The sequence below is a fragment of the Eurosta solidaginis genome, chromosome 3 (assembly GCF_040869045.1).
Source record: "Eurosta solidaginis isolate ZX-2024a chromosome 3, ASM4086904v1, whole genome shotgun sequence".
NCBI classification, from domain to species: domain Eukaryota; kingdom Metazoa; phylum Arthropoda; class Insecta; order Diptera; family Tephritidae; genus Eurosta; species Eurosta solidaginis.
In genome coordinates this window covers 199,301,642-199,325,497 of record NC_090321.1, presented here as the reverse complement: position 1 = coordinate 199,325,497, position 23,856 = coordinate 199,301,642, and the positions used below count along the sequence as shown (strand labels likewise).

General features: G+C 37.2%; 1 protein-coding gene across 7 annotated transcripts in view; it reads right to left on the bottom strand.

Moving 5' to 3' along the window:
* The window catches only part of sha (shavenoid), a 224,125-nt gene that overhangs the window by 122,081 nt on the left and 78,188 nt on the right, over positions 1-23,856 (bottom strand). For all 7 annotated transcript variants that reach the window (XM_067774601.1, XM_067774602.1, XM_067774605.1 and 4 more), the window contains exon 4: positions 7,403-7,423. The gene's annotated coding sequence lies outside the window, so the exon portion shown is untranslated. The remainder of the gene's footprint in view (positions 1-7,402; positions 7,424-23,856) is intronic.

The window sequence follows — 23,856 nt, the reverse complement described above, 5'->3', positions numbered from 1 at the left end:
ATCAAGAAATAATTAGATCCTATAGGCTGCCAGATTACTACAGCAACTTTCCGGCGGAAATTGTAGTAGCTAAGAAAGCAGAAGAAATTCTTGAGGAAGCGTGCTAAAGCTGCAGTCGCATCAATATATATATTGATAGTTGGAAGACGGCTAAGGCTTATATCTCTGAAGAGAGAATACTTGAGGCTCACTATGGGAATACTATCTGTTGTCACATGCTTATAAGTTAGACCTCATTAGTAACAGCTGGTGTAGGCAGTAAGAGCTGCAGAAGAAACAATTGAGCACGTTCTCGAGGCAGCAATTAAGCTATGTACCAAGAAACTTCTGGTATTTGCCAAGAGGTCGGATTTATTCTATAACATAAGTCCTGGTACCTAATTGGGGCTATGTCGCTTGGTCGTCAAAGAAATTCTGATAAAAATATGGTCTATATCGACCGGTTCACTCTAACCTAACCTAACTGTCTCGCTCCCCATGCATTTATCACCAGTTCGGAGCTAAAAGTAATAATATTGCAAATAATTTCATAAAATATTTAAAGAAAAATATTAGTATCTAGTATAATAGCACTGCCTGTAAACTTTATTCAATCGAAAAATTTATCTCAAATCTACATTGCTGCTCCATAGAGGTCAAATTGCTTTAATTTAATTGAATTAATTTACTACATAAAAATATTGAAGAAGGAAAGCGCAGCAAAAACTAAGCCTTCAATCAACCGGCTAGTAAAGTCTAAAAAGCGTGAATAAAGGAACAACATTGAAGAACTAAATTAGCTTTTACCCACTGACCGAATTTTTGGATAAAAGAGATGGGATTGAAACGGGAATATGGCTAACAGCGGCATTGTTAAAGTGACATTTGTAAACAAAGTTGCAATGCAAGAAAAAAACTCGAGTTAATCACATAAATATTAAACTGACAACTGGAAAATAAACAGCAACATTTAGGTAAAGCACCCATGCAAGAATGTTAAAAGAAAAAGTGTTGCAAGTACAGCAACAACAAGACAAAGTATAACTTCCGACAGGCGCTTAAGCACTAACACAAAAATAAAAGAAAAAAACTAAAAACAGAAAAGCTTTGGAAAGCAAAAAGTATTATAATCATATAAAATGCATTAGAAGCTAGCAACCATGAAGGTGTCACCAACAATCACTGTCAACGTCAAAGTGACGGGCGCTCAAACGCAGCTACAGCGCTGCTACCTCATGCAGAGAGAACGTAAATACAAATGGAGGGACCGATACTCAGGTGAACACTATGGAATATGAGTTATGGTACAAATTAAGAAACAACACTTGTAAAAAAGCAAGTCCAAGGTAAGATATATGTGTGTAGTTAATTTAATAAAAGTGCGAAGAACAACTTAATCATTTCACTAATAGCCTTAGCGGCGACTTAACTCATAGCTTGCAGCCTCTGTTCGCATTAAAATTTATTTTTTACTTTAGTTGTTTTTTTTTCCTACTGATAAACGGTCAGTGTGTAACAATGTGTAAAGATAAAAAAAAAATTTTAAATTATAAACAATCTTAACACACTTGTTGCACGCATTTCAAATGATAGTTATCAGACAGCGGACGACCTGACGGCAGACGACAGTTGACGCATGCTAAATTTTTCTAGAGGTTTTCAAATTCGTAACGAAATAAGTGTACTAAAAGGTTTATAGCTAGTTGTGGGGTTCAAAAGCAGTCAATAAAACATTCGGCCGTTGCGTTTGGTTGAAGTTTGAAAAATACTTCAAACTTCTTTTACTGGAAACGGCCGAAACGGCTGAACCGGCTGGTAAATAAAGACCTCACATAGACTGAATGTGTCCATAGTGTTACCAGAATTTGTTTTACGACCAAACGGAAGAACCCCAATTAGGTGCCAGGACATATGTTATAGAATAACTTCGTCCTCTTGGCAAATACTAGCAGTTTTCTAGGACCTAGCTTAATTGCTACCTCGAGATCTTGCAATTCTGCCGGCCCTTATTGCTGGATCCTTGATCTGGAAACCACAAGACATGAACACAGAACGTGGGATTCAAGGGGTTGTGTAGCGCAATATATAGCTTCTCCAACCCAATTGTCAACCTCACCTTCGAGCGGCGAATCCCGTTTCACTAACAGACGAGGCTCTGGCGACCCCAAGCTCCTCATGGAACTTGGGGGTGGGGAGGGAGGGATGGCCTGAAGGTTTAATGTGGCCATATAGATCGTTCCCGAGATGGTCGGGCCAGCACCTTAATGATGCTGTGTTACCGGAGCGTATCGGATCTGTATCCGACAAAGGACCATCACATCGATAACACTCCCCAAAGCCTTCGGGGAGTAACTAATCGCTACAACAACAACAACAACAACAACACAGAACGTACTAAACCGTTTCACCCTGCAGCTCACACTACCTAAACTTGCTGTTACTGACGAGGCCTGACTTAAGCATGTGACGCCAGAAGGCAGTGTACAGTCAGTATGCCTATCGTGAGCCTTAAATCTTCTCCCTTCAGAGATATGAGCCACTTTATGAGTCTAATGTCATAGACTTTACACATGATTTTAGAAATTTTGCAGCCCCGCGCTTTTGCCCACGCCTTTTCCTGCTTGATCATTTGCAACTCCTGTCTCCTTTTCGTTTCTCCCAAACGGATTGGGATCTGCAGGCAAATATTGTGAGTACTTCCTAGGGCGATTTCACCACCTTAGCGCACAGGTCGTCAAAATCGCGTAAAAAGGCTCTCTTTTATTAATTTTGCCCTGGTTGTTGGTTTTCCGACAAGTTGGATAATTGATGTATATTGGCACGGTTTGCCATCATCCATCCCGAAATTTGTACATATCGAAACACATATTTTCTTTATAGCAGGAAATATTTCTAGTAAAAATGGATAGGATTGGTTAAGGATTACGGCCACTTTTATATAAATGACTTTAACAAGTGTGGTAGGCAAAAATAGCAAGTTAAATCTTAGCGAAAAATAGTTTTGTACCAATCGTATTTTTATTGTTGTGATATATATTTATTTTAAAATAAACAGCAGGGAAATCTCCATATCTGAAAGAAAACTGAATTATTACCCGCTCAAGTTCATTGGTGTTAGCCTCTGTATCCTTTTTGCTTCTTTTAAACGAAAATTAGTTCAGAATAGTACCATATGTAAACAAAACAAACAACAACAGCGTTTCAAGTGAACAGCTGGGTATGTAATGTTCGGTTTCACCCGAACTTAGACTTTCTTACTTATTTTTTATAAAAATATTTTATTTCAGGAAGATATTTATATATTTTGAGCTTAGATTTAGATTTTGTACCAATTTCTGAAAAATACTATATACGAAGAAAAATCATTTATAGAACGTTTTAGAACTGCCAAATTTTGTAGGGCGAAATTCATGCAAATCGGGATCGTGGAAGAACCACGTCCATGGGATTTTATATCACAAAAAGGCCACTACAATGTATTACTATATTTTTCTTAAGTTGGGTAAGGCTCTAAAGACCGGAAGTCTGTTTACTTTTTTATCCTTCACATCCTCTAAACCTCTTTTTCTTCCATGCTCTATAAAAAAATATTTTCATGGCTAAGGCAGTTTCTTGTCGGTCTTGGACTTACCTTGCACTGCTCACCTTTCTTACTAATCTATTGTTTGTTTCACTTAAAAAATATGATTATAATGCCCTATTTGACTTTAAAGCCCACAAATTCAAATTTTAATAGCTAACTAGGCGACCTCATATATAACTTTATCAAATTGTATTACCTTTGTTTTGATTTTATGCTATCTTCATTGTGATCATAATAACTTAGTAACAAATTATGTAACCTAATTTATGCCTCTTGTTGTCAATCCATATATAACTGTTAATGAAACACTATTAAGTGACTTAACGGTACTAAAACCAATTTAATATGAATGCTTTAAAAAATCGTGAACCTGAATGGTTTCAAAAAGACGCAGCCGCCTATCACGTCATTGTTATATATTTATTATTTTCTTCTGCATACATTTTGTCGTCAACGCTATCGAAAATCACGTCATTCATTAAACAAGCTAAAGAAATTAAGCTAAAGCGCTTAACATAAAAAAATTTATTCTACTGAACAAAAGACTTAAGGAACGAACTTGCTTTCATATAAAAAGACTTTCTTTATACAATAATAATAATTCGATATGCTAAGCAACACTAATAAACGAATTAGCAGATATAACAAAATTTTTAAGTATACCTTATACATTTTTTTGCACCATTGTTTATATTTTTGTGTATTTTTATAGTTTTTCTTGGCCCATACATTTCATGCAAACAATGGGCGCTTTGATTTTTCTGCTTTGTTATGACAATTGTTGCTGATGCTTTTGTTTTGTGCTGCTTTCCTTTGTTTACTACTTTGGATTTTGTTTATATAAACAGTTATCACGCGGCGCTGCTTTGGTGTCAAATATTTTTTCTCTTAAATCAAACGAAATTTTTATGTAAATTTTTTATTCACAAATAAATGTTAATTGCTATGTTGTATAAAGTAAGTATTAGCAATAATTTCTTGACCCGCATAATCAACAATGGACTAATTTGAAGTTGTAACCATGCACCATTAATAATTACGCATACGCAGCATACTATGATGATGTACGTGGTGGACTGAATAAGGCAAGTGTGTGAGTAAGGCAGCAAGAGCAGCAGAATCAGCGATAACAAGTGAAAGGTGGTCAGCAGAAGTGTGGAAATTAAGATTTATGTGGAGTTAATGTTAACGCCTTAATTGGTGACAGTTCTAAGAGAAGTCACACTTTTTATCATAGCTTCATTCCTATATAGAAAATGATTAATTGAGTTTTATGCTTTCATGACATTTATTGAAATTAATAGCAAACAGTTAATTGGAATTTCATTTAACGTAAAGTTCCTTTTTATGCCTAGTTTTTTATTCTGTATTACTACACACGATCTTAATTTATAACATATACATTTCAATCCATGCTTATTTACATATCGCGATTAAAAGAACATAAATTATAGTTCGCTTACTGAAGAAGTAGCATCTGTCGATGGGAGTATAATTTGAATGATTCCAGTTACAATGAACCTAAAATTTCTAAAGTCCATTCTACAGCTCATTGTTTTTATAAATTTATTGCAGACGTATTTGGCGTTTTCAAATAGATCGCATGGATCTAATTGGTATGAAAAAAGGTATTTAATAACTAAGGAAGGCTAAGTTCGGGTGTAACCGAACATTAAATACTCAGCTGCCAAATTACAGCTTGCAAACCTTTTAAATTACCATTTTCAAAAGTGGACGGTGCCGCGTCCGTTGTCCAAAATTTTACTAGTTTTCAATTCTGCATCATAAGGTCAACCCACCTACCAAGTTGCATCGCTTTATCCGTCTTTGGTAATGAATTATCCCACTTTTTCGGCTTTTCGAAATTTTCGATATCGAGAAAGTGGGCGTGGTTATAGTCCGATTTCGTGGATTTTAAATAGCAATCTGAGATCAATGTCCAACAACTTACATACCTCGTGTCTACGGATAGACGGACGGACGGACATAGCTAAATGAATTTCTTTTTTGGCCCAGATCATTTTGATATATAGAAGTCTATTATCTCGATTAGTTTATGCCGTTACGGGGTACCGTTATGCGAGCAAAATTGATATACTCTGTGGGCTCTGCTCAGTTCAGTATAATTATGGCTTACAAACAATATTTTGAGTCACCCGGTTTTTTATTATTTTGAAATTTCGTTTTCATAAATTTAAAACAGAATCTCAATAGCAAATAATAGTCAGTTTTTCTTTTTGTATCAGTCCTCAAAATATTTATTTAGGGCCTCTACAGTAGAGAAAATGGAAAGAACAAAGGCAAGTTTTTCAAATTTCGTCCAACAAGTACTTTATTTTTTACTTTCCATAGTTAAAGAAAAGAACCAAAAATAAAATAAATACTTCCAAAGAGATTTTGAGCTGAGTTTTTTCAATAAATTTTTTCCGTGCTTCTTTTAATTTTCCCCACAAATTGGCAGGACAAGAACTACATGTTTAATGCGAACTTCAAACGGCATCTGCAAGGCAGATGAATTTCCACTGAGAAGCTTTTCAAGGCAGGAACACACGCGGAGTGTTTACCAAATCTCGCATGCGGCACCCGTTGTGTGGTGGTAGCATGCTCTGCCTGCCACGCTGAGAGCCTTTGGTTCGATTTCCGGGCAAATCAACATCAAAAAAATTTTAGAAACAAGTTTTTTTCAATTGGATAAAAGTCTTTCTAAGCGGAGTAGCCCTTCGGCAGTGATTTGGAAAACACTCCGTGTATATTTCTGCCATGAAAAGCTTCTCAGTGAAACCTCATCTGCCTTACAAGCCGCTAATGTGTAGGAAAAATTTAACGGAGCAAGAGCGCGAACTGGAAGAGAAACTTTGCCTAAAATATCGTCCCAAGTTATCGCGCCTTGCATTTATTTATTAATTTATTTGTTTGCCAAATATTTGTCAAGGGCCAACTGCGCTTAGAAAAACTTGTTTCCTTTTTAACTGATATATTTTTTTTTTTTATTTTTCGTGTTGCTTTGCCTGGGACTTCAGCCCAGGATATTCATTGTGGAAGGCGGGGCACGCTACTATCACACCACGGCGGCAGCCCGTTTAAGAAAATTTTTCTATGAATTTCGTTACTAAAACTATACAAACAAATCTCAAAGGACATAAAACCAATTGATCCTATGACCATTACAAAAGGCCATTAATTGAATTGAAACTTTGCAGATTATGAAGGACCGATTATAATGCAATAATTTAATAGTAGAGTGACATAAGGTCAACGGACATAAGGTCAGCTAGCCGTACGACTTCTTCAAATGGATCATAAGGCCAATTTATCTTCTGGCCATTTAAGTTGATTATTCTCTTAATAACTTAAATTTTATTATGAGTAATTTTATTTTGAGTAAATTTTTTATGGTAAATTGTTCCACCTTCCCACTGATGTAACATAAAATCTTTGTGATAAAAAACTATTTTATAATTTTTAGTTCTGTTAGCTATAAAAGCGAGGTTTTGTTAAGTTTTTTTCAAATTTTAGTTATTTATGATTAACACTATTATTATTATTTATAAAAGAAAAGTGAGTGTCTATTTTTCAATAATAAAAAAGAGGTGAGAGCTTAAAATTCAATGCTTCATGTTAAAAAGTATTCCAATTCCGCAGTTTTTCGCAGTTTCAGAATTCTAATTTTATTGTCAGTATTAACGTACTTATTTAAGAAGTGAATTTAGGCTACAAAATAGTTTAGGTAATGAAGTGGCTCATGAGACTTAATACCAAATAATTTCAACAGTAAACAAAACGAGAACAACAAAAACTCAGTACACTAAAAAAAATTTTAAATTATTTAAAATTGCTTACCACTACATACCACTTTTTAATCTGAAAGTAAAAAAATATATAAAAATATCAGTATTTAAGGAATATTTCAGACAAAGAAAAACTAAGAGTATTATATGTACATAATTCTATATATCAGTGGCTGAGTGCAAATTTTTTACTTTTCAATGGAACATATTTTGTCTTTAAGAAGCGATGGCTTGTGTACATTCAAGTTTTTGTTAGCTGTTATCGTTTTCAATGAAGACTTGACTCCACCTGCACCTTAATATATGAAAATAATCTAGATGTTCGCCTTTTGTTACTACATCTTTTTCATTTACTTTCTTTCTAGTTTTCCAGGATCTGCCTCTTATCATATAAAGGTTAGAGACTTTTACAGCCTCTGCAGGGCACTGAACTAATTTTTAGAGTAGCATTCCTCACTCCTTTGACATCAAAATCTGGGTTATGCAAACAAACCTATCTGTCATTTCAAAACATTTAAGCAAATGAAGTACAATAAACAAAGTTCTTACTTGTAATAGTTTAATAATTCACAAACCTTACAATTACCTACATACTTTTTTTCAAGTGGAAACAAGAAACTATTGAATATGCGCATCTGCATGCTAGGCAGTAGCACTTGACCATGAAAGCTATAAAATAAAAATTAACTAAAAAGTAAAACCACCTTACACCATTTATAAACATTAACATTTTTCTACCATAAAATGTTTTATGACTGCCACCAGGCAACAACTCAACCTACGACACGGACTTCACCAACCAAACAACCATCAGACATAGCCATGTGCGGAGGAGAATGCCAATGCCAATGCCAGTGTATCATTGCAGCTGCAACATAAATCACCGCACAAGTAATTGTAATTTTTGTTCAAAAAGACAGCCATAGCGCACAAACAATTGCAACAATAATAAACAACGAACAACTTATCAACAACTGGATATCTGTCTGCCTTAACGTCTACCTTTTAGTTGGCTGCACATTTATTGGTTGCAACAACTCTCGTATCTAAATGGTTATGCTATCACGCCGACAGTCAGTCACTCAGTCAAATAGTCATTGAGCAACCAGCAGTTTTACAGCAGCAGCAGTTGATATAAGCGGTCTCCTTTACTAGCCGGGTGGTTTCGGTGAAGCATAAACTGTTGAGGTAGCGCCATAGAAAAGCCTAGTTGCGACACCATTCGGCAAATGAAGGTAAGGACTGTTTTTTGTAAGTTTTTGTTGTAGTTCCGATGGCGCTATATGCACCGGAGTAAAGTCAAAAGCGTATGCTCATAAGTTTCCTAGTAGAGTTGCAGTTCACGCCTACAATTAGTGGAGTGTTTTTGTTGTATTTAAATGTGTGTGTTTTACCGATCAACGTGCAAAGATATGTACATATGTGAGGGGCTTCTATGAAAAGTTCGATAAGTTAGAGGGAAATGGATGTCTATAGAGAGATCGATATCTATAGATAGGGGGAGAAGGAATAGGAAAAGGGAGGGAGAAGGAGCAAGAGGGGGAGAGGAAAAAGGAGAGGGAGATGTGGTGAGAGAGGAAGAGATAATGAAAGAGAAAAGATAAAATATGTTAAAGAGGAAAGGGTATGAAAATAGAGAGAAGATATGAAAGAAAGGAATGGACAAAAAGAGTGTGGAAGGGAGAGCGAAGAGGGAGGTTGTGGGATATGTGAACAGATAGGCAGAGCTTTACAGATAAGGAAATTTAGTTTGAGAGTGAGAGAGAGGGGAGAGATGGAAAGAGAAATCGGGATAAATATGATGGAAATAAAGATGGTGATGCAAAGACGGAGGTGGAGACCGACACGGAGAGGGGAAGAAAGGAAGACGGCGAATAATATAGAGTGCGAGAAGGAGAGACAGATAGAAAGTGGGAAGCGTAGGTATAGCTTGAGGACGATAAAGCATGGAAAAGAGGAAGACGAATGCACAGAAAGATCAAAAGTAAAAGAAGACAAGAGTTGCAGAAATCTGTCAGATAAAGAGTTATTGGGAGAGGAACATATAGTGTAAGAAATGAAGAGAAGAAATTGAAGGGGAAGAAATTGTGGGAGACTGACAGAGCTAGAAAGCAGACCTTGGGAAGAAAAAGGCAGGAGCAGAAAGTAGTGGCGGCAGTGTAAACAGCATAACACATCTTCCGTACCTAGATCTAAGGCAGAAATCAAAATGACTACCCTCTTTTATGGAGAATTATATCCGTTAAAGAAGTAAATACAATATCATTCCGCAATAGGCCAGAGAAACACCCTCCGTTTTACTATAAGAAACAAACATCCATATTAAATAGCTCTTCTCTTCCATAGCTTCCACCAACGGCACTACAGCAATGAATTGTAAGTCTTTTGCGGCCTTCGAAGTCCTCTTTAGGCAGAGAGAAGGTTTAATTTACTGTACAGTACAGTACGAAGATGTTTCTAAACAACTTTCGTTCCGAATTAAACCTGCACGGGAACGTTCTGGCTCCTAAATGTACATGTCGTCAAAGCCAATAACATCATGGCCCTATTTGGATAGATATCACTAATGTTTCTGAGTGCAGCGTAAACTTACGACTTGTTTACGATGTATAAAGCGAACTTTTGTTAGTCTTCTCGCCTTTGTGTTCATGGCTCATCGTGTAGGCGGTTGCTTTTCCTATATCCGATTGTTCACATGCTTTAGCAAATTTATTTATTTATTTACTGATCGTGTATTTTATGGCTTTATTCAATAGCTCCCTGACTTGAAGCATTACGCCTGCGCATTGTCGTCGTGTGTTGGCTATTTGCGCTTTCATTGCTGCAGCATCCAAATCAATGACATAGACTTGTGTGTTTGTTGGGCAAGTCACTCTGTAGTCGTTTTCAAGAGCTTTTTATTTCAAGCACCTGAGTTGACAGATTATGCGTTCAACTTCTTTGGAGAGCAATGGGCACTAACTTATTGATCAAAATAGTTTTCATTTGAGGCGGGTTTGAAAAGCGATTATTATGTGCTACGGGAAATACTTTTGTTGCCGATCTAGCATTTGCATAACTGTATCTGTAAGATGCAAGTTTAAAGAGAAAAATTAATCAGCGGTAATTGCAGAGCATACTGAATTCTTTATAGAGAAAATAATAATACACCATAACTCGGCGATCGTTTCTTGAACAGGTGTTTGAATCATAAATTCCACACCAGCATCGGTCACTGGAATGCAAGCTCAAGAACCTATTGTCTTACTGAGATTTGACCCCTTGCGCTTCTATGCACTCAAAGAAATCAACTTCCCGCTCTTTGTTGCCGCATTTTCTTCTAATATCCTATTTGGAAATGCTTAATATCATCAGTCTTTTGTATACTTAACTTTTGTTGGCATATTGTTATAAATTTAAGAGTGGAAATATAACAGCAAACAGTATAAGTAGTTTACAGCAAACTGATTTTATCAAATAGAGTTTAGCACTGATAACATAACATAACAAAGCATTAAATAATATAACATAACATAGCAGAACATAACATTACATAACATTGTTTAACATAACATAACAAAACATAACGTAACATAACATAACAAAACAGAACATAACAATACTTATCATAACATAACATATTCATTTATTTATATATATTTATTTAATTCATTCTGTCTAAAAGTACATGCTTTCTTACAGACTAGTTAAAAATAGAAAACAATTCAAGCTTAAACTTATATAATCTGTTATTAATATTATTTTTGTTGCTTTTAAGAATACTACTGAATCGGTTTACTATATGTATAGTCCTAGTTATAGGTTCATTCATAGTATAATTCGTTTTATGAGTTATTTCGATAAATAATCTGTTATGCCGAAGATCACGCAGTGGAATATATGGAATGAACAAATTAGATAAATCAGAGCAATTCGTGCTAAAGTTTATTACATTATAGGCATACATGAGTGAGATAGAAGTTTTTCTGTCGTGCAAAGCCTGAAGACCAAGCAATTTGCACCTGTTGATATACGATGGGAGGCCATCTGGCCAGTGAAGCCTCCATAAAGCAATTTTCGTAAACATTTTTTGAACTCTCTCAATTTTATAGGAGTGAGATTCATAGAAAGGATTCCATATTATTGAGCAATATTCAAAGCGATTTCTGACCACGGAGATATAAAGTACCCTCAACGTCATAGGGTCCTTAAAATCACTGGTGTTTCGTCTAATGAACCCATCCATTGCAAAGGACTTTAAAACAATAAAGTCAATATGACTGGAAAAAGAGAGTTTGGAGTCAAAAATTAAACCCAAATCTTTAATCTCTTGACAACGATTAAGAGATTTAGCATTTAGTTTGTATTTGAACTATGTTTCAGTAGTCTTTTTAGAATAAGACACAATGCACCATTTGTTTGTATTTAGAAATAAATTATTGTCTGCGCAACAACCGGCAAAAGAGTCCAGATCAGATTGCAAGTTAGTGCAGTCAGAGCTATTACGCATCGTTAAAAATAGTTTCACATCGTCCGCAAACATCAAACCTTTTGCGAATTTGAATTGCTGGGGCAAATCATTTCTGAAAATTATGAATAATAGAGAGACACAATGGATACCCTGCGGAATACCTGACCAGACGTTAATAAGTAGAGATGACTTGTAGGCTCGAACTGCCACATAGAGCTTTCTGTTCGATAAAAAACTCGTGAAGAATTTCAACAAGTTTCCATTGATTCCATACTTGGCTAACTTGCGTACTAGAATAGTACGAGCGACCATGTCAAATGCTTTCGAGAAGTCAGTGTATATGACGTCGAGTTGCTCAGAGTTCTCCAAAGCACCCCCAATTTGATTAGTAACTAATGCTAAATTTGTGGAAGTAGACCTACCTGGGAAAATCCATGCTGGCACTCCACTATAGCCTTGCCTACGTAATCGAACAATTTACGTTGAAGTACGTGGTCGAATATTTTTGCCAGAGTACTCTGTTTGAAAATCGGTCTGTAGTTGCAAATGTTATTGCGGTTGCCAGACTTAAATAAAGGATTTATGGATCATAATTTCCACGAGTCCAAAAAAATTCTGCTGTTCAAGCACTTTAGAAATAGAATAAGAAAACCCCTCAGTATCTGATTTTGCACTACTTGTCAATTTAGAGATTGATAGAAGAACGTCATCTGCGGTAACAACGAAACTAGAAATTTGACATTGGTACCCAGAGTGAAATATAGGATTCGGTGAAGAGGTAAACTTTTTGAAATGATTTCGCGAACAGGTTGCAGGCATCCTGTGGATTACTTGACACTTCGCCATCATACTCTATGGTCGTTGGAAAGTTTTTCTTTTCGAGTTAATAACCGACCAGAAACCAGACGGACTTGACTTTAATTTTGATTCCAGTTTAAGCATATATTGCTTAAATAGAGACTTATTAAGGCAATCAAATTGCTTTTTAAGTCTTATATAGTTAAGTCGATCAATTTCTTTACAGCTTTTCCTATGTTTTTAAAAAGATTTATTTTTTCTATTTTTAAGATTATTTAGTTTCAGATTAAACCAGGGTGGCCTATTCATTAAGACCTTACGTTTTAGAGGTACGAAACTCGAAATGTCTAGTGAATACCTCCTGCTCAAAATTTCATAGGAGGCCTCCTGATTTCCAGAGAAGTTAAGAAAATTCCAATCGGTAGCTGACATAACATAACATAACACCAAATAACGTTATATAATATAACATAACATAACAATATACAAAGAACTAGTATATAATAACATACCAAATTCATTTCGCGAAATTTGGCACTATCCATGAAGACATTTCGGTGACCTTATCTATGACATGGACGTCGTAAATGTCACCCATATTGAACTACAAGCTTCGAGCGATGGCCCATTTTAAGCTAACCGCTTTTTCTTTTTCATATATTCCCATATGCCCAGGGACCAAATATAGATGTATATTTCTCTCTATCCCGATTCTTTACAGGGGTTGCTTTCACTCTAACACAGTTTTAGATGTTGCGCTATGAGAGATTATAGCCTTAATTGCTACTGGGCTGTCAATGTAAAAATTGGCGCAACTGCAGTTTAATCTACTTTTCTTCATTCATTCTTTTACCTCCCCCTGTTAATTCCCAATCTGCGCAGTATGTTATAGATAATACAACTTCCATAACTTTGGAACAATCGATGTAGACGTGTATCGCCTCATTTGTCATTTCAGCGCCCTTGCGCCATATTCAACATCCACTGTAGCTCTATGGAGCCCATTGTGTCTCCGAAAGACCCATATAGATCGCCTGGAGCCCTCTGTACTACGAGAAGCATGAGCATTTTTTGTTGCCAATTTCCACATTTTTTTTTTCTAAAACGAAAAGCAATCGGTACCAAGCCGAAATACACAATTCCGATGTGCTAGATTTTTAGCGCTCCTCAGTGAAATCGAGCCTCCAAAATCCTGGGGAATTAAAACGAGTTATATTTGCCATATATTTCAAGTGCATCAAATTGCTGCCATACACCTTAATGGACACTCAATCGAAAAAAAACAAAAAAAAAAAAAAAAAAAAAATGGACTACAAAACATATGCAGCGTTATAACAAAATTTATTTATATAAAACTTGTTATTCGCATAGTAAAGGAAGTTCGTATAAGAGACAGCTTTTAACAGCATCTTACGATTTAATGGAGCTCAAATTCATTTAAATGATACACTTTTGACAAAAAAATCACATGAAGAAATAAATCAAATACTCTAAAAGAGCACTCAACACGCCCAGACTTTTATAATTTTACCAAATAGCTTGCAGATAGTACACTTTTATTTGTGCAAAAACTTGTTCACTGCACATAAAAGAAACACTTAAAAAATCCTTAATGCCTTACAGTTGCGAAAAAGCACTAAAATACATTAAAGACACTCCCTAATGGTCTGCACCTGCGAGATAGTGCAGGAAATTGCTTACGGTTTATGCCACACTCTTCGCAATATCCTAAATTTTGCACTAAAAGATGTTTGTATGGCTTCGTGTGTTTGTATCTAGCGGTACGAAGACCCACGTGTTTATCGCTGAATTTATAGCTAACGTAAATTTAAGTAACGCGCATGCGCACTTACGCGCTTACGATACCGCAAAATTACCATTGAAGTGGCAAATAACAGTTGGAGTATGACCATAACATTCAGCAAATTTCAGCCATTCAAACATGCAGCTATTCTGAAACTTTGATTTACATTTGCAGTATTTACCACATCTTAAGTGATTGCTTGTGAAAAGATAAGTCGCTTAAGTAGCGTTATTTGTATACAAATGCTTTAGCGAGCGGCTACTTGGAGTTTAGGCATGAAGTACTCACATATGCATGAGCTCCCGTAGCCTTGTGCCTCATAGCATTATGTGTGTGTGTGATTGTGCTGTTCTGTTGCATTTCTCTGTTTGTGGCCGCAAATTAATGCCCCATCATTTTTCAATGCGTCAATTGTTCAAATGGTCTGCTTAAGTTTGTTAGCCGCAAGGCAAAGTGCCCATTGCTGCCAACATTCTGATGCACTCTAAATTCTGTGATATTAGCAAATTCGTTAACACTGCTAGCATATGTGAATATACATATCTATACTTCGAGAACTCTTGGTATGTTGCATGGTGTGAATGTTAAGTGTAATGTGCATAGATTAGCTTTGCTCGAGTTTCAACAGCTGCGCTTAGAGCCATTGGCCTCGCTGGAAGCTGTAGGTGTTTGATAGGCATTAAATGGTGCCAACTAATTTTGGCGCGAGTGAATTCAAATATTTCACATTTGATTTTATCTGAAAAGTATTAATGTAATGTACTATGAACTTTTATCACACGGACACTAGATTAGCAGGTGGCAGGAAACGAATTAAACGGGTTTGGACAATTCACAGTTGAGTACGATACGGAAATAATGTTTGCTACTTCACGGAGCGACGGTTGAGAAATTAGACTGACTTTACGATTAAACCTACGAGTTCACATCACAACTCAAAAAAAAAATATCTTGCGTATCCAATAAAACAATAGATTGACTTTCACCCGCCTCACATGTGAGTAAGAAGATATCTGTATGCCACATCGTGTTAGAAGTTTAGAATATACCCGCGGTAGGTATGCCTGTCATAAGAAGCGACTAATATGCTAAATTGATTCAAGGGGTTGTGCAGCGCAAGCCTCTCAAGAGTTGCCAGCTTAATATATAGCTTCTCAAACCTAATTGTACACCTCACCTACTCCTGGCAAATCCTGTTTCATTAACAGCCGAAGCTGTGGCGACCCCGAACTCCTGATGGATCTAGGGGCGGGAGGGCAGTATGACCTAGAATGTTGCATGTGGTCATACCAAATCGTTTCCGAGAAGGTCGGGCTAATACCTTTATAGTGATTGTTACCGGAACGCACCGCATCTGCATCCGGAAAAGGACCATCAACATCGATAAAACTCCCCAAGGCCTTCGGGAGTGTTTTTATCGCTACAACAACAACAATAGGATCTGAGTTTAACAATATGCTACAGGAATATATAAAAACCAATTAATTGACCCGACGGTCTTTTGGCAAACATCAGCGTGGTACAGAAAGAGCCGGTTATTTCTTTTGTCTACTAGAGCTGAAAAACAGAATCGAAACACTTTATTTCGATCATCTCTTAAGACAGCAAGATTTTCGTTAAAATCCCAGAAGGGCATGCATGAGACGTTACATATACTCTATTTTCAGATTCCAGGAGTTTCTTAACGGGTAGCTCCAAACTAATGTAGATGTGTACCGCGACATCAACTGTGAAGATATACAAGGCTGTCGAGATATTGCAGCGTCTTTCAAGTGAAACTAATAGCCGCAAAGGAGTGGCCTTCTTATAAGAATTCTACATCCGTATAAATTTACTAAAATCGCTAAATGAACTGGTATCACCGTACAGTTCAGCCAAGTTGGTAGTCATCGCTCAAAGAGGTGTTACTGAGATCTGTGCTGCTGACAAACTAGCTGGGAAAGTTAGTGGAAAGGACGAAGTGAATGTGTTGCCTGTAAAAACTTATTCCAATCCGATGTCAGTAAAAAAAAAACGACGGCAGCCTAATAGAAATTAGAACTGAACTAGGGAACTCACTCATCTTAATCGTCTCTGCGTAGATTCATTTATTAGAAAGTACCCCATGTATCATCTAGGTTTTACTCAAAGGAAAAGCGGATAGAGGATGAAGTTAACACAGATATCTCACCTTGCCTTCAGACGCGCTGTCGATGACAGAATAAAGATGAGACATTCTACTCACTTACAGAAAAACGAGGCCGTACTTATAAGGATAACATTTCATGGTGACACGGTGACAACCTGGTTTCAAAAGAAGGATGATGCCATCATGTCGAACGACGCTATCAAAATAGCGAGCAAAACAGGAGAAGGACGGTGAATGTTGTAGCAAAGGCAATTCCACTGTCTGAAATTAATTTTACTGAAACTTTCCTTGAACGAAATAAACTTACGGACTGAGCTCGGTCCCAATATTTAGGAAATACTACCAAATGCCTGAGCTTATCTACACTAGTGGTCAAAATGTTAAAAACAATATTATGAATAGCATACGGTAAAAGAGTGTGGGTCATTGAGCGGCTTGAAGAACTGCCAGATTTATAGCTAGAAGCCGCAACTTTGACAAACGTGTCGGGTATTTAGTTGCATTGCGCCACGATCTGGTGCATGGTTAAGCCTTTTTACGAATTGAAAAAATTTAGGTTTAAAGCCGAAGTGTGCTGATAGGGTGTTTCGTCATCAGTCAGTCAGTTCATCAGTCTTGCAGCTGCCGTTTGGAGTCGGCAAAAAACATATAGATTCCGTCCAGCTAATTTGTAGGAAAAATTAGAAGTAGCACGACACAAGTTGGAAGAGAAGCATGACCTCAAATCAGTTGGAAAATTACCGTGCCAAGTATTTATTAATTTAATTTAGCTTTGAGGGTCCTTATCCAGGGCAGCCACCTCTTTTGGTGAGGCGAGGGCGCAGGTAAAAGTTAAGTTCAAGAGCCTTGTTCCTTTCGCAAGTCTCAACAAGAGCACTTGCTGGTAACGGGTTTTCTGACCATAAAGCAACGCGTAAATTTGGAAATTTATAGAGCAATCCACTTGTTCATGCGTTGGTAGGTGCAGCTCATGCTAAATAGGCATAGGGCTTCTACTGAGTCTTCCTTTCATTCAGCTTACTTAGGAACCCCACCAGTTAGGTACTTCAATTAGATTTCTTACAGCGAATGGACGAGGGCGACAAGGCCGGAATAAAGTATGTGCGTTTGAGTTAACCTTTCTTATTTTTATACCTTTCATGAAAATGAAATGGTATATTAACTTTGGCACGAATCTCAAAATTGTAAGTGCTTAAAGGAAAATTGATAGACCCACCATTATGTATACCGAAATATTCAGGATGAAGAGCTGAGTTGATTTAGCCATGTCCGTCTGTCTGTTTGTATGCAAACTAGTCCTCAGATCTTGAGATATCCTGATAAAATTTGGTGAGCGGGTGTACTTGGATGCCCGATTGGACATTTGTCGGAACCGGCCGGATCGGACCACTATATCATATATCCTCCATACAACCGATTTTTCAGAAAAAGAGGATTTTTGTCGAATCCTCCTCAATTTATCAGATTGAAGCATCAAACTTCACCATATATTTTCATATATTCCACATAATGTTGTCTGAAAAAATTCATGAGATCGGTCGTATATATAGTATATATCCCCACAACCGATTTTTCAGATAAGAAACTTTTCGTAATTACTGCCCTATTTTAAGAGCTAGAGGCTTCAAATTTCAACGACATTGCTGTCTGAAAAAATCATAGAGATCGGGGGTATATATATTATATACCCCATATAAACTGTCATTTTTGCTCCTTTTTTCGGCTAGAAGCTTCAAATTTCAACAAATTTCATCAAATACTTACGTTTTTGTCATATATTGTTGAAATATGTGATTCGTAGTCATAGTTTTTACATGCAGACCACAAAAGGCCTGAAACTTTGCATCCTCACACAAATTACCTACCTATTTTTGATGGTACCTATTGGTGATGGTAGCGTGCTCCGCCAACCACACCGTATGGCCCGGGTTCAACCCCCGGGCAAAGCAACATCAAAATTTTAGAAATAAGGTTTTTCAATTAGAAGAAAATTTTTCTAAGCGGGGTCGCCCCTCGGCAGTGTCTGGAAAGCGCTCCGAGTGTATTTCTGCCATGAAAAGCTCTCAGTGAAAACTCATCTGCCTTGCAGATGCCGTTCGGAGTCGGCATAAAACATGTAGGTCCCGTCCGGCCAATTTGTAGGGAAAATCAAGAGGAGCACGACGCAAATTGGAAGAGAAGCTCGGCCTTAGATCTCTTCGGAGGTTATCGCGCCTTACATTTATTTATTTTATTTTTATCTTAAAAATCGTTTAGATATGTACATCTGCTCACTATATATTTCTTATCTTTACATCCGATTATTTGGAGATTACGAACGGGATAAGATTATTGTTCAGCCTCATTCATGAAAGGTATGAAGTCTTCTGCACAGCCGAAGACAGTCCCGTCCTTACTTGTTTGTTTATTAAACCGTGCAATAAAAATAAAAAAATGTAAAAATTGTAAACAGTTAAAATGTTCAACCTAATTAAAAAATTACTTCCACTAACAGCAAAGTAATACCGCTAATCAAAATCAGCTAAACATACCTACTGAGGTATAATATGCCTATACATCCCACCAATTTGATGTTCATTTGCAGGTAGTAAAAAAGCAACTCGCCCAATGTGATAATACCACACAGACGGTTGTCGCGACGCTACAAATGCCAGTAATTCCCTCATTTTTTTCTATAAAATTTCTGCCAATTACGATGAGCTGAGTAGTACTTTAACTATTTAACTTAAAGCATTTTACGTTACTGGCATTTTAAAGTGGCACTCGTTAATAGCTTCTACAACTCGCAACAAGACTACAAGGGACGAAACGTTTATTGCAATCGCTAATATTTACAAGCAATAAAAATCAATTGGCAGTTTGCTGTTATTTCCTTTTTATTCACACAAAGTACATTTTGCTCAAGCATCGAAAAAAAGAAAAAAAAAAAGAAGGGGAAAGAAATCTTAACCAGCACTTGGTGCAACAATACGATCAGCTCGTCTGAAGCCACCGTTCGTGGTGCTGCCACTGCGAAACTCTTAGTAATGGATCAACGGTTCCATTATTGCCGGTAATAACCATTATAATCATTTCTTTGTGTGTTTTTCTTACATCTTGTTGTTTTTCTTTTCACACTGTTTTTCTCATAAGTTGTTGGCTTTGTTGCAAAATCAATAGAAGTGGCAGGTAGCAGACAGTTGAAGTTTTGCAAGCGCACTCACTTACTCAGTTTTTATTGCATTTTCATTAATATTATGACATCCCATTTATTGTGGATTATTTGTGGTTATTAGTGCTATATTCTTAAGACGTGTTATGTAGATTTATTTTCTTCTTTTTTTTTGCGTTTTCATATGCTTCAGATGTTGGTACATACTTTGTACTAAAAGTAAGTTGCAATCAAGTTCGGCGCTTTAGTCTTTTGTTCATAGTTATTTTAATATTTCAGCATATACGGACGAAGCACTTGTTTTAGTCAACTTTTTATTGCAGCAGATGTCTGAAGATGTAAGGAATCTATAAATAAAGCCGTTAGTAGCAAAGCAAAGAGGCGAGGTGATGAAATCAAAAGTTTGCTTTAATAATATGTCCAGATGAGGAAAAAATTTTGATCAAAACGTATACCGCCGCTACAGCGAGCGAGATCAGGCAACCCCTGACAGCCGTTTACCTCATAGTGACCTGGGTCTTAGCACATATGTTCGACTAATTTATCGTACAATCTAAAAATGCCCCTGAAACTTACCCAACGGCGAAACAGAAACAGGGGCGCACCCAAGGGCCCAAAAATCTTAATGGCCATGTTTGGATAGAGAAGGAACAAGCTTCCTTCTAATGTGTCATTGTCTTCAACAAATGACGCATAGCAACAAGCTTCCGCTGAAAAAGATGTATGGACGAGGTGGAAGAGACGTCGGTTCATCACTTTCTATGCCTATGCTTATGACTGAAAACGAGACGGATCAGATATCGATCACCCAGCGGGCTAGGGGGCTTAGAATATACCCGTGGCAGGTGTGCCTGTCATAAGAGGCCAATAAAAACTAAATTGATCCAAGCGGTTGTGTAGCGCAACCCTTTCAAGGGGTTGCCAGCGCAAAATATAGCTTCTCCAACCCTCCACTACCAGTGGCGAACCCTGTTTCTTTGACAGCCGAGACTCTGGCGACCCCAAGTCCTTTATGGATCTAGGGGGTGGGGACGGCATTGCCTAGAAGGTTTCATGTGATCATACCAAATCATTCCCGAGATGGTCGGGCTAATACCTTAGTGGTGCATGTTACCGGAACGTACCAGATCCGCATCCGGAAAAGGACCATCAACATCGATAAGACTGCTCAAGGCCTTCGGGAAGTAGCCTTATCGCTACAATAACAACAATAACATGAGATATCGTTAGTCTGGCAGAGATTAGGTTGGTGCATCTTCATTCCCTACTAAAGTTTATTACAGAGAGCAAGTGGTTTGCGGACAATAGAGAGGAAGTAATCTGGTAGAAGGAATATGCTAGCACCCGACATTCATAATGGACAAAAGTGTATCCGGATAGAAGTGTAGGAAAGTCCCATGTACGCCCTTTTGAGCTAATTTTACTCAAGGCAATCCCATCGAATGTTTGAGGAGTCAACAAATCGTTCCCACAACAGTCCACCTAATTCTAAAAAGTAGCAGCATCTGAGTGTCCGGATTTATATCCGGTAAAGAACTATTGATATCTGCGATACTTTCCTAAATGTGCCCAGCAAATTTATCTGGGAACAAGCATTAACGGCGCAAACAATGTCAGCCCACAAATCAAAATATTTTGTGTGATGTTTTATAAGTAGCCTCAATTGTAGCTAAAGTTCAGAACCGTAACAAAATTTTGAATTACCTCGCTGCAGCACTTGGCGCGAATACAAATAAATGCCCATAGCTATCTCCAAAGCAATTGTTCAGCCGCTGGTATGCTACGTGTCTTCAATGTAGTCGCCGAGCTTAAAAGAAACACATTGGAGGAAGATGCAGGCTTGTCAAAGAATCTGGCTAAATTAACGGACATTAAATTGAAGAGGTACCACCCCCAGGGTCATAAAAAATCCGACACACAAGCATTTAGCGGTTTGAAACATATGAGCAGCATAAGTATGCCCGCAGCCTTATTCACGAAGAGTTGGCAATACGTAAAACTCGCTGTTTAGGAAGGCAAGGAAGGACTCGCTTGTACGCAGCTTTGATCTGGATCCTGCAATAATGTGTCCGCACATGGCAGCAAGCATAATTTCAATTGCAATGTGGATCCAATACTTTAATGTGTCTTTGGTACAACCCTGTTGAAATTGTACGTTTTCTTGGACTTCGGTTAGAGGATATCGACAACATGGTAAGAGGATCGCACCTATTGGATGGGCGAAGCACTGCAACAAGAATAAAAAGAAGAAAAATATAAGATGAGTAGTCACTTGAAGTATTTGGGAGAAAAGTTCGGACCTACCAACGTACGAGAAAATCCTGGGTTCAATTACCACAAAAGTAGTATCAAAATATTTAGAGACAATTTTTTAAATGTGGTGCCGCATCGCGGCAGTGGATTAGCAAACAACCAGAATGTGTTTTCGGCATGCTCAGCGAATATTCATTTGCTTTCTAGATGAATGAGAAGCTCGGCATAGATTTCCTTAGAGTTAAACAAAGCAAAATTATTATTATTATGAAGTTCGCGCAGACGTGAAAATATTTTGCTGGCTGTGTTATAGGAATGAATGTTGGTCAGTCCAAAAGGGTACCTCTATCGGCATTCGAACTCAGCAGCAGGTATTCAGGTTAAACAAAACTAGATTTTCTTTGGTGCTGTCAATTGGTATCATTTATGGAGGTTAAGAGCCTACTTATACTATTGATTAGGGTGTTGATGACCAATGATACTGCTTAGGCCGGGTCGATTTGTGGGGAGGCAAAAAAATCATTGCTCTGTGAAAATCATATTCTAGGGATCAAAATAAGAAACTTTGCCGAAGGAACCATACCTCTAAAACGAATTCTGTTGTCCCCCAATTTGGGTCGAACTTTTGGGTAGGGGCAAATTTTGAAAAATCTTCCTTTGACCCATTTAGAGTGCTCCAATCGAGTCCAAATGTATGACCGATCCCACTAACTTTGGAGGCCCGACCCACCGATGGCAGTGGCACACCCCCTGGGGGTTCACCATACAAACATTTCAAAAAATCGCCGGTTTTGCACTTTACATGAAAAATCAGCTAAATGGCTATGTTTTTTCTTTATTTTTATTTATTTATAATAATATCTATTTTTTCTCTTAAGAAATTTATTTAGTCAGAACATATGTAAATGAAAAAATTAATTTAAGTGAGTTATAGAAAAGAGACTAAAAAAAATTATTGTTTGAAGTCTTTTTTACTTTCAAGTCTGCGCAATTTCGCACGGCTCTCTAATGTCGTCGCCATAACAGCCTCTATATTTTCCGGTGTAACACGTTTGGAAACGCTAGCTAGCAATTGAACATGTCGTTCCGTTCCTTGTATGTGTGATGGAATTTTTGGATCATTAAACGGTGGATCATCTTGATTTAAATATTCTTTCAATGTATTGTACAGAATGCTTCGCGTGAATGGTGGTTCAAATACGATGTTTATATCATTCAAATTGATAATTTCCGTATAACTTGTCCAAATAAAGTTTATATCTGGTTTTTTATAAACTCTAAGTTCCATTGGCTCGTCAACATCGGTTCGATAGCGTAGAATTTTCTTGATGGCACAGTCGCGCTTTTCTTTGCTATCATCAAACAACATTGATAACAAGTTATTTTCCGAATACGCATAATATGAATTATCTTTAATTACCTGATTGACAATTTTGCGTAAACGAGGTTCTAGAAATCGTGACCAACCAACCAACTTGAAAAATAATGCACTGCCGTACACGACAGAGCTGTAATACTTGATATTGAAGTTCATTGGCACATAACATTTAATTATAAATTCAACCAGAATTCTTAAATTTGCATCTGGATTTTCTAGCGGCCTTAGTGAGCCACCGAGAATGTACAATTTTCCCTGGTTTGATGTTAGCCAGATCGACCGGAACCACGCCGCTAGAAATTGCATGGGCCATGTCGTATAAGTACTTCGAATCGGTGGAAAATTCAATTTTTTCTGGAGCAAGGGGCATATTTTGCAACTCAATTTTCTGGAAGCCGTCCACCACCTGAAAATATATAATAATAAAATAATTAAAAATGGTTGACAAATATAATAAATGAGTGATAGCAAAAACTTACCGGAAGAGTTTCACAAGTTTCGATTTGACGGCTCAGTTTTCTGGATGCCGATCTTGGTCCAGTGC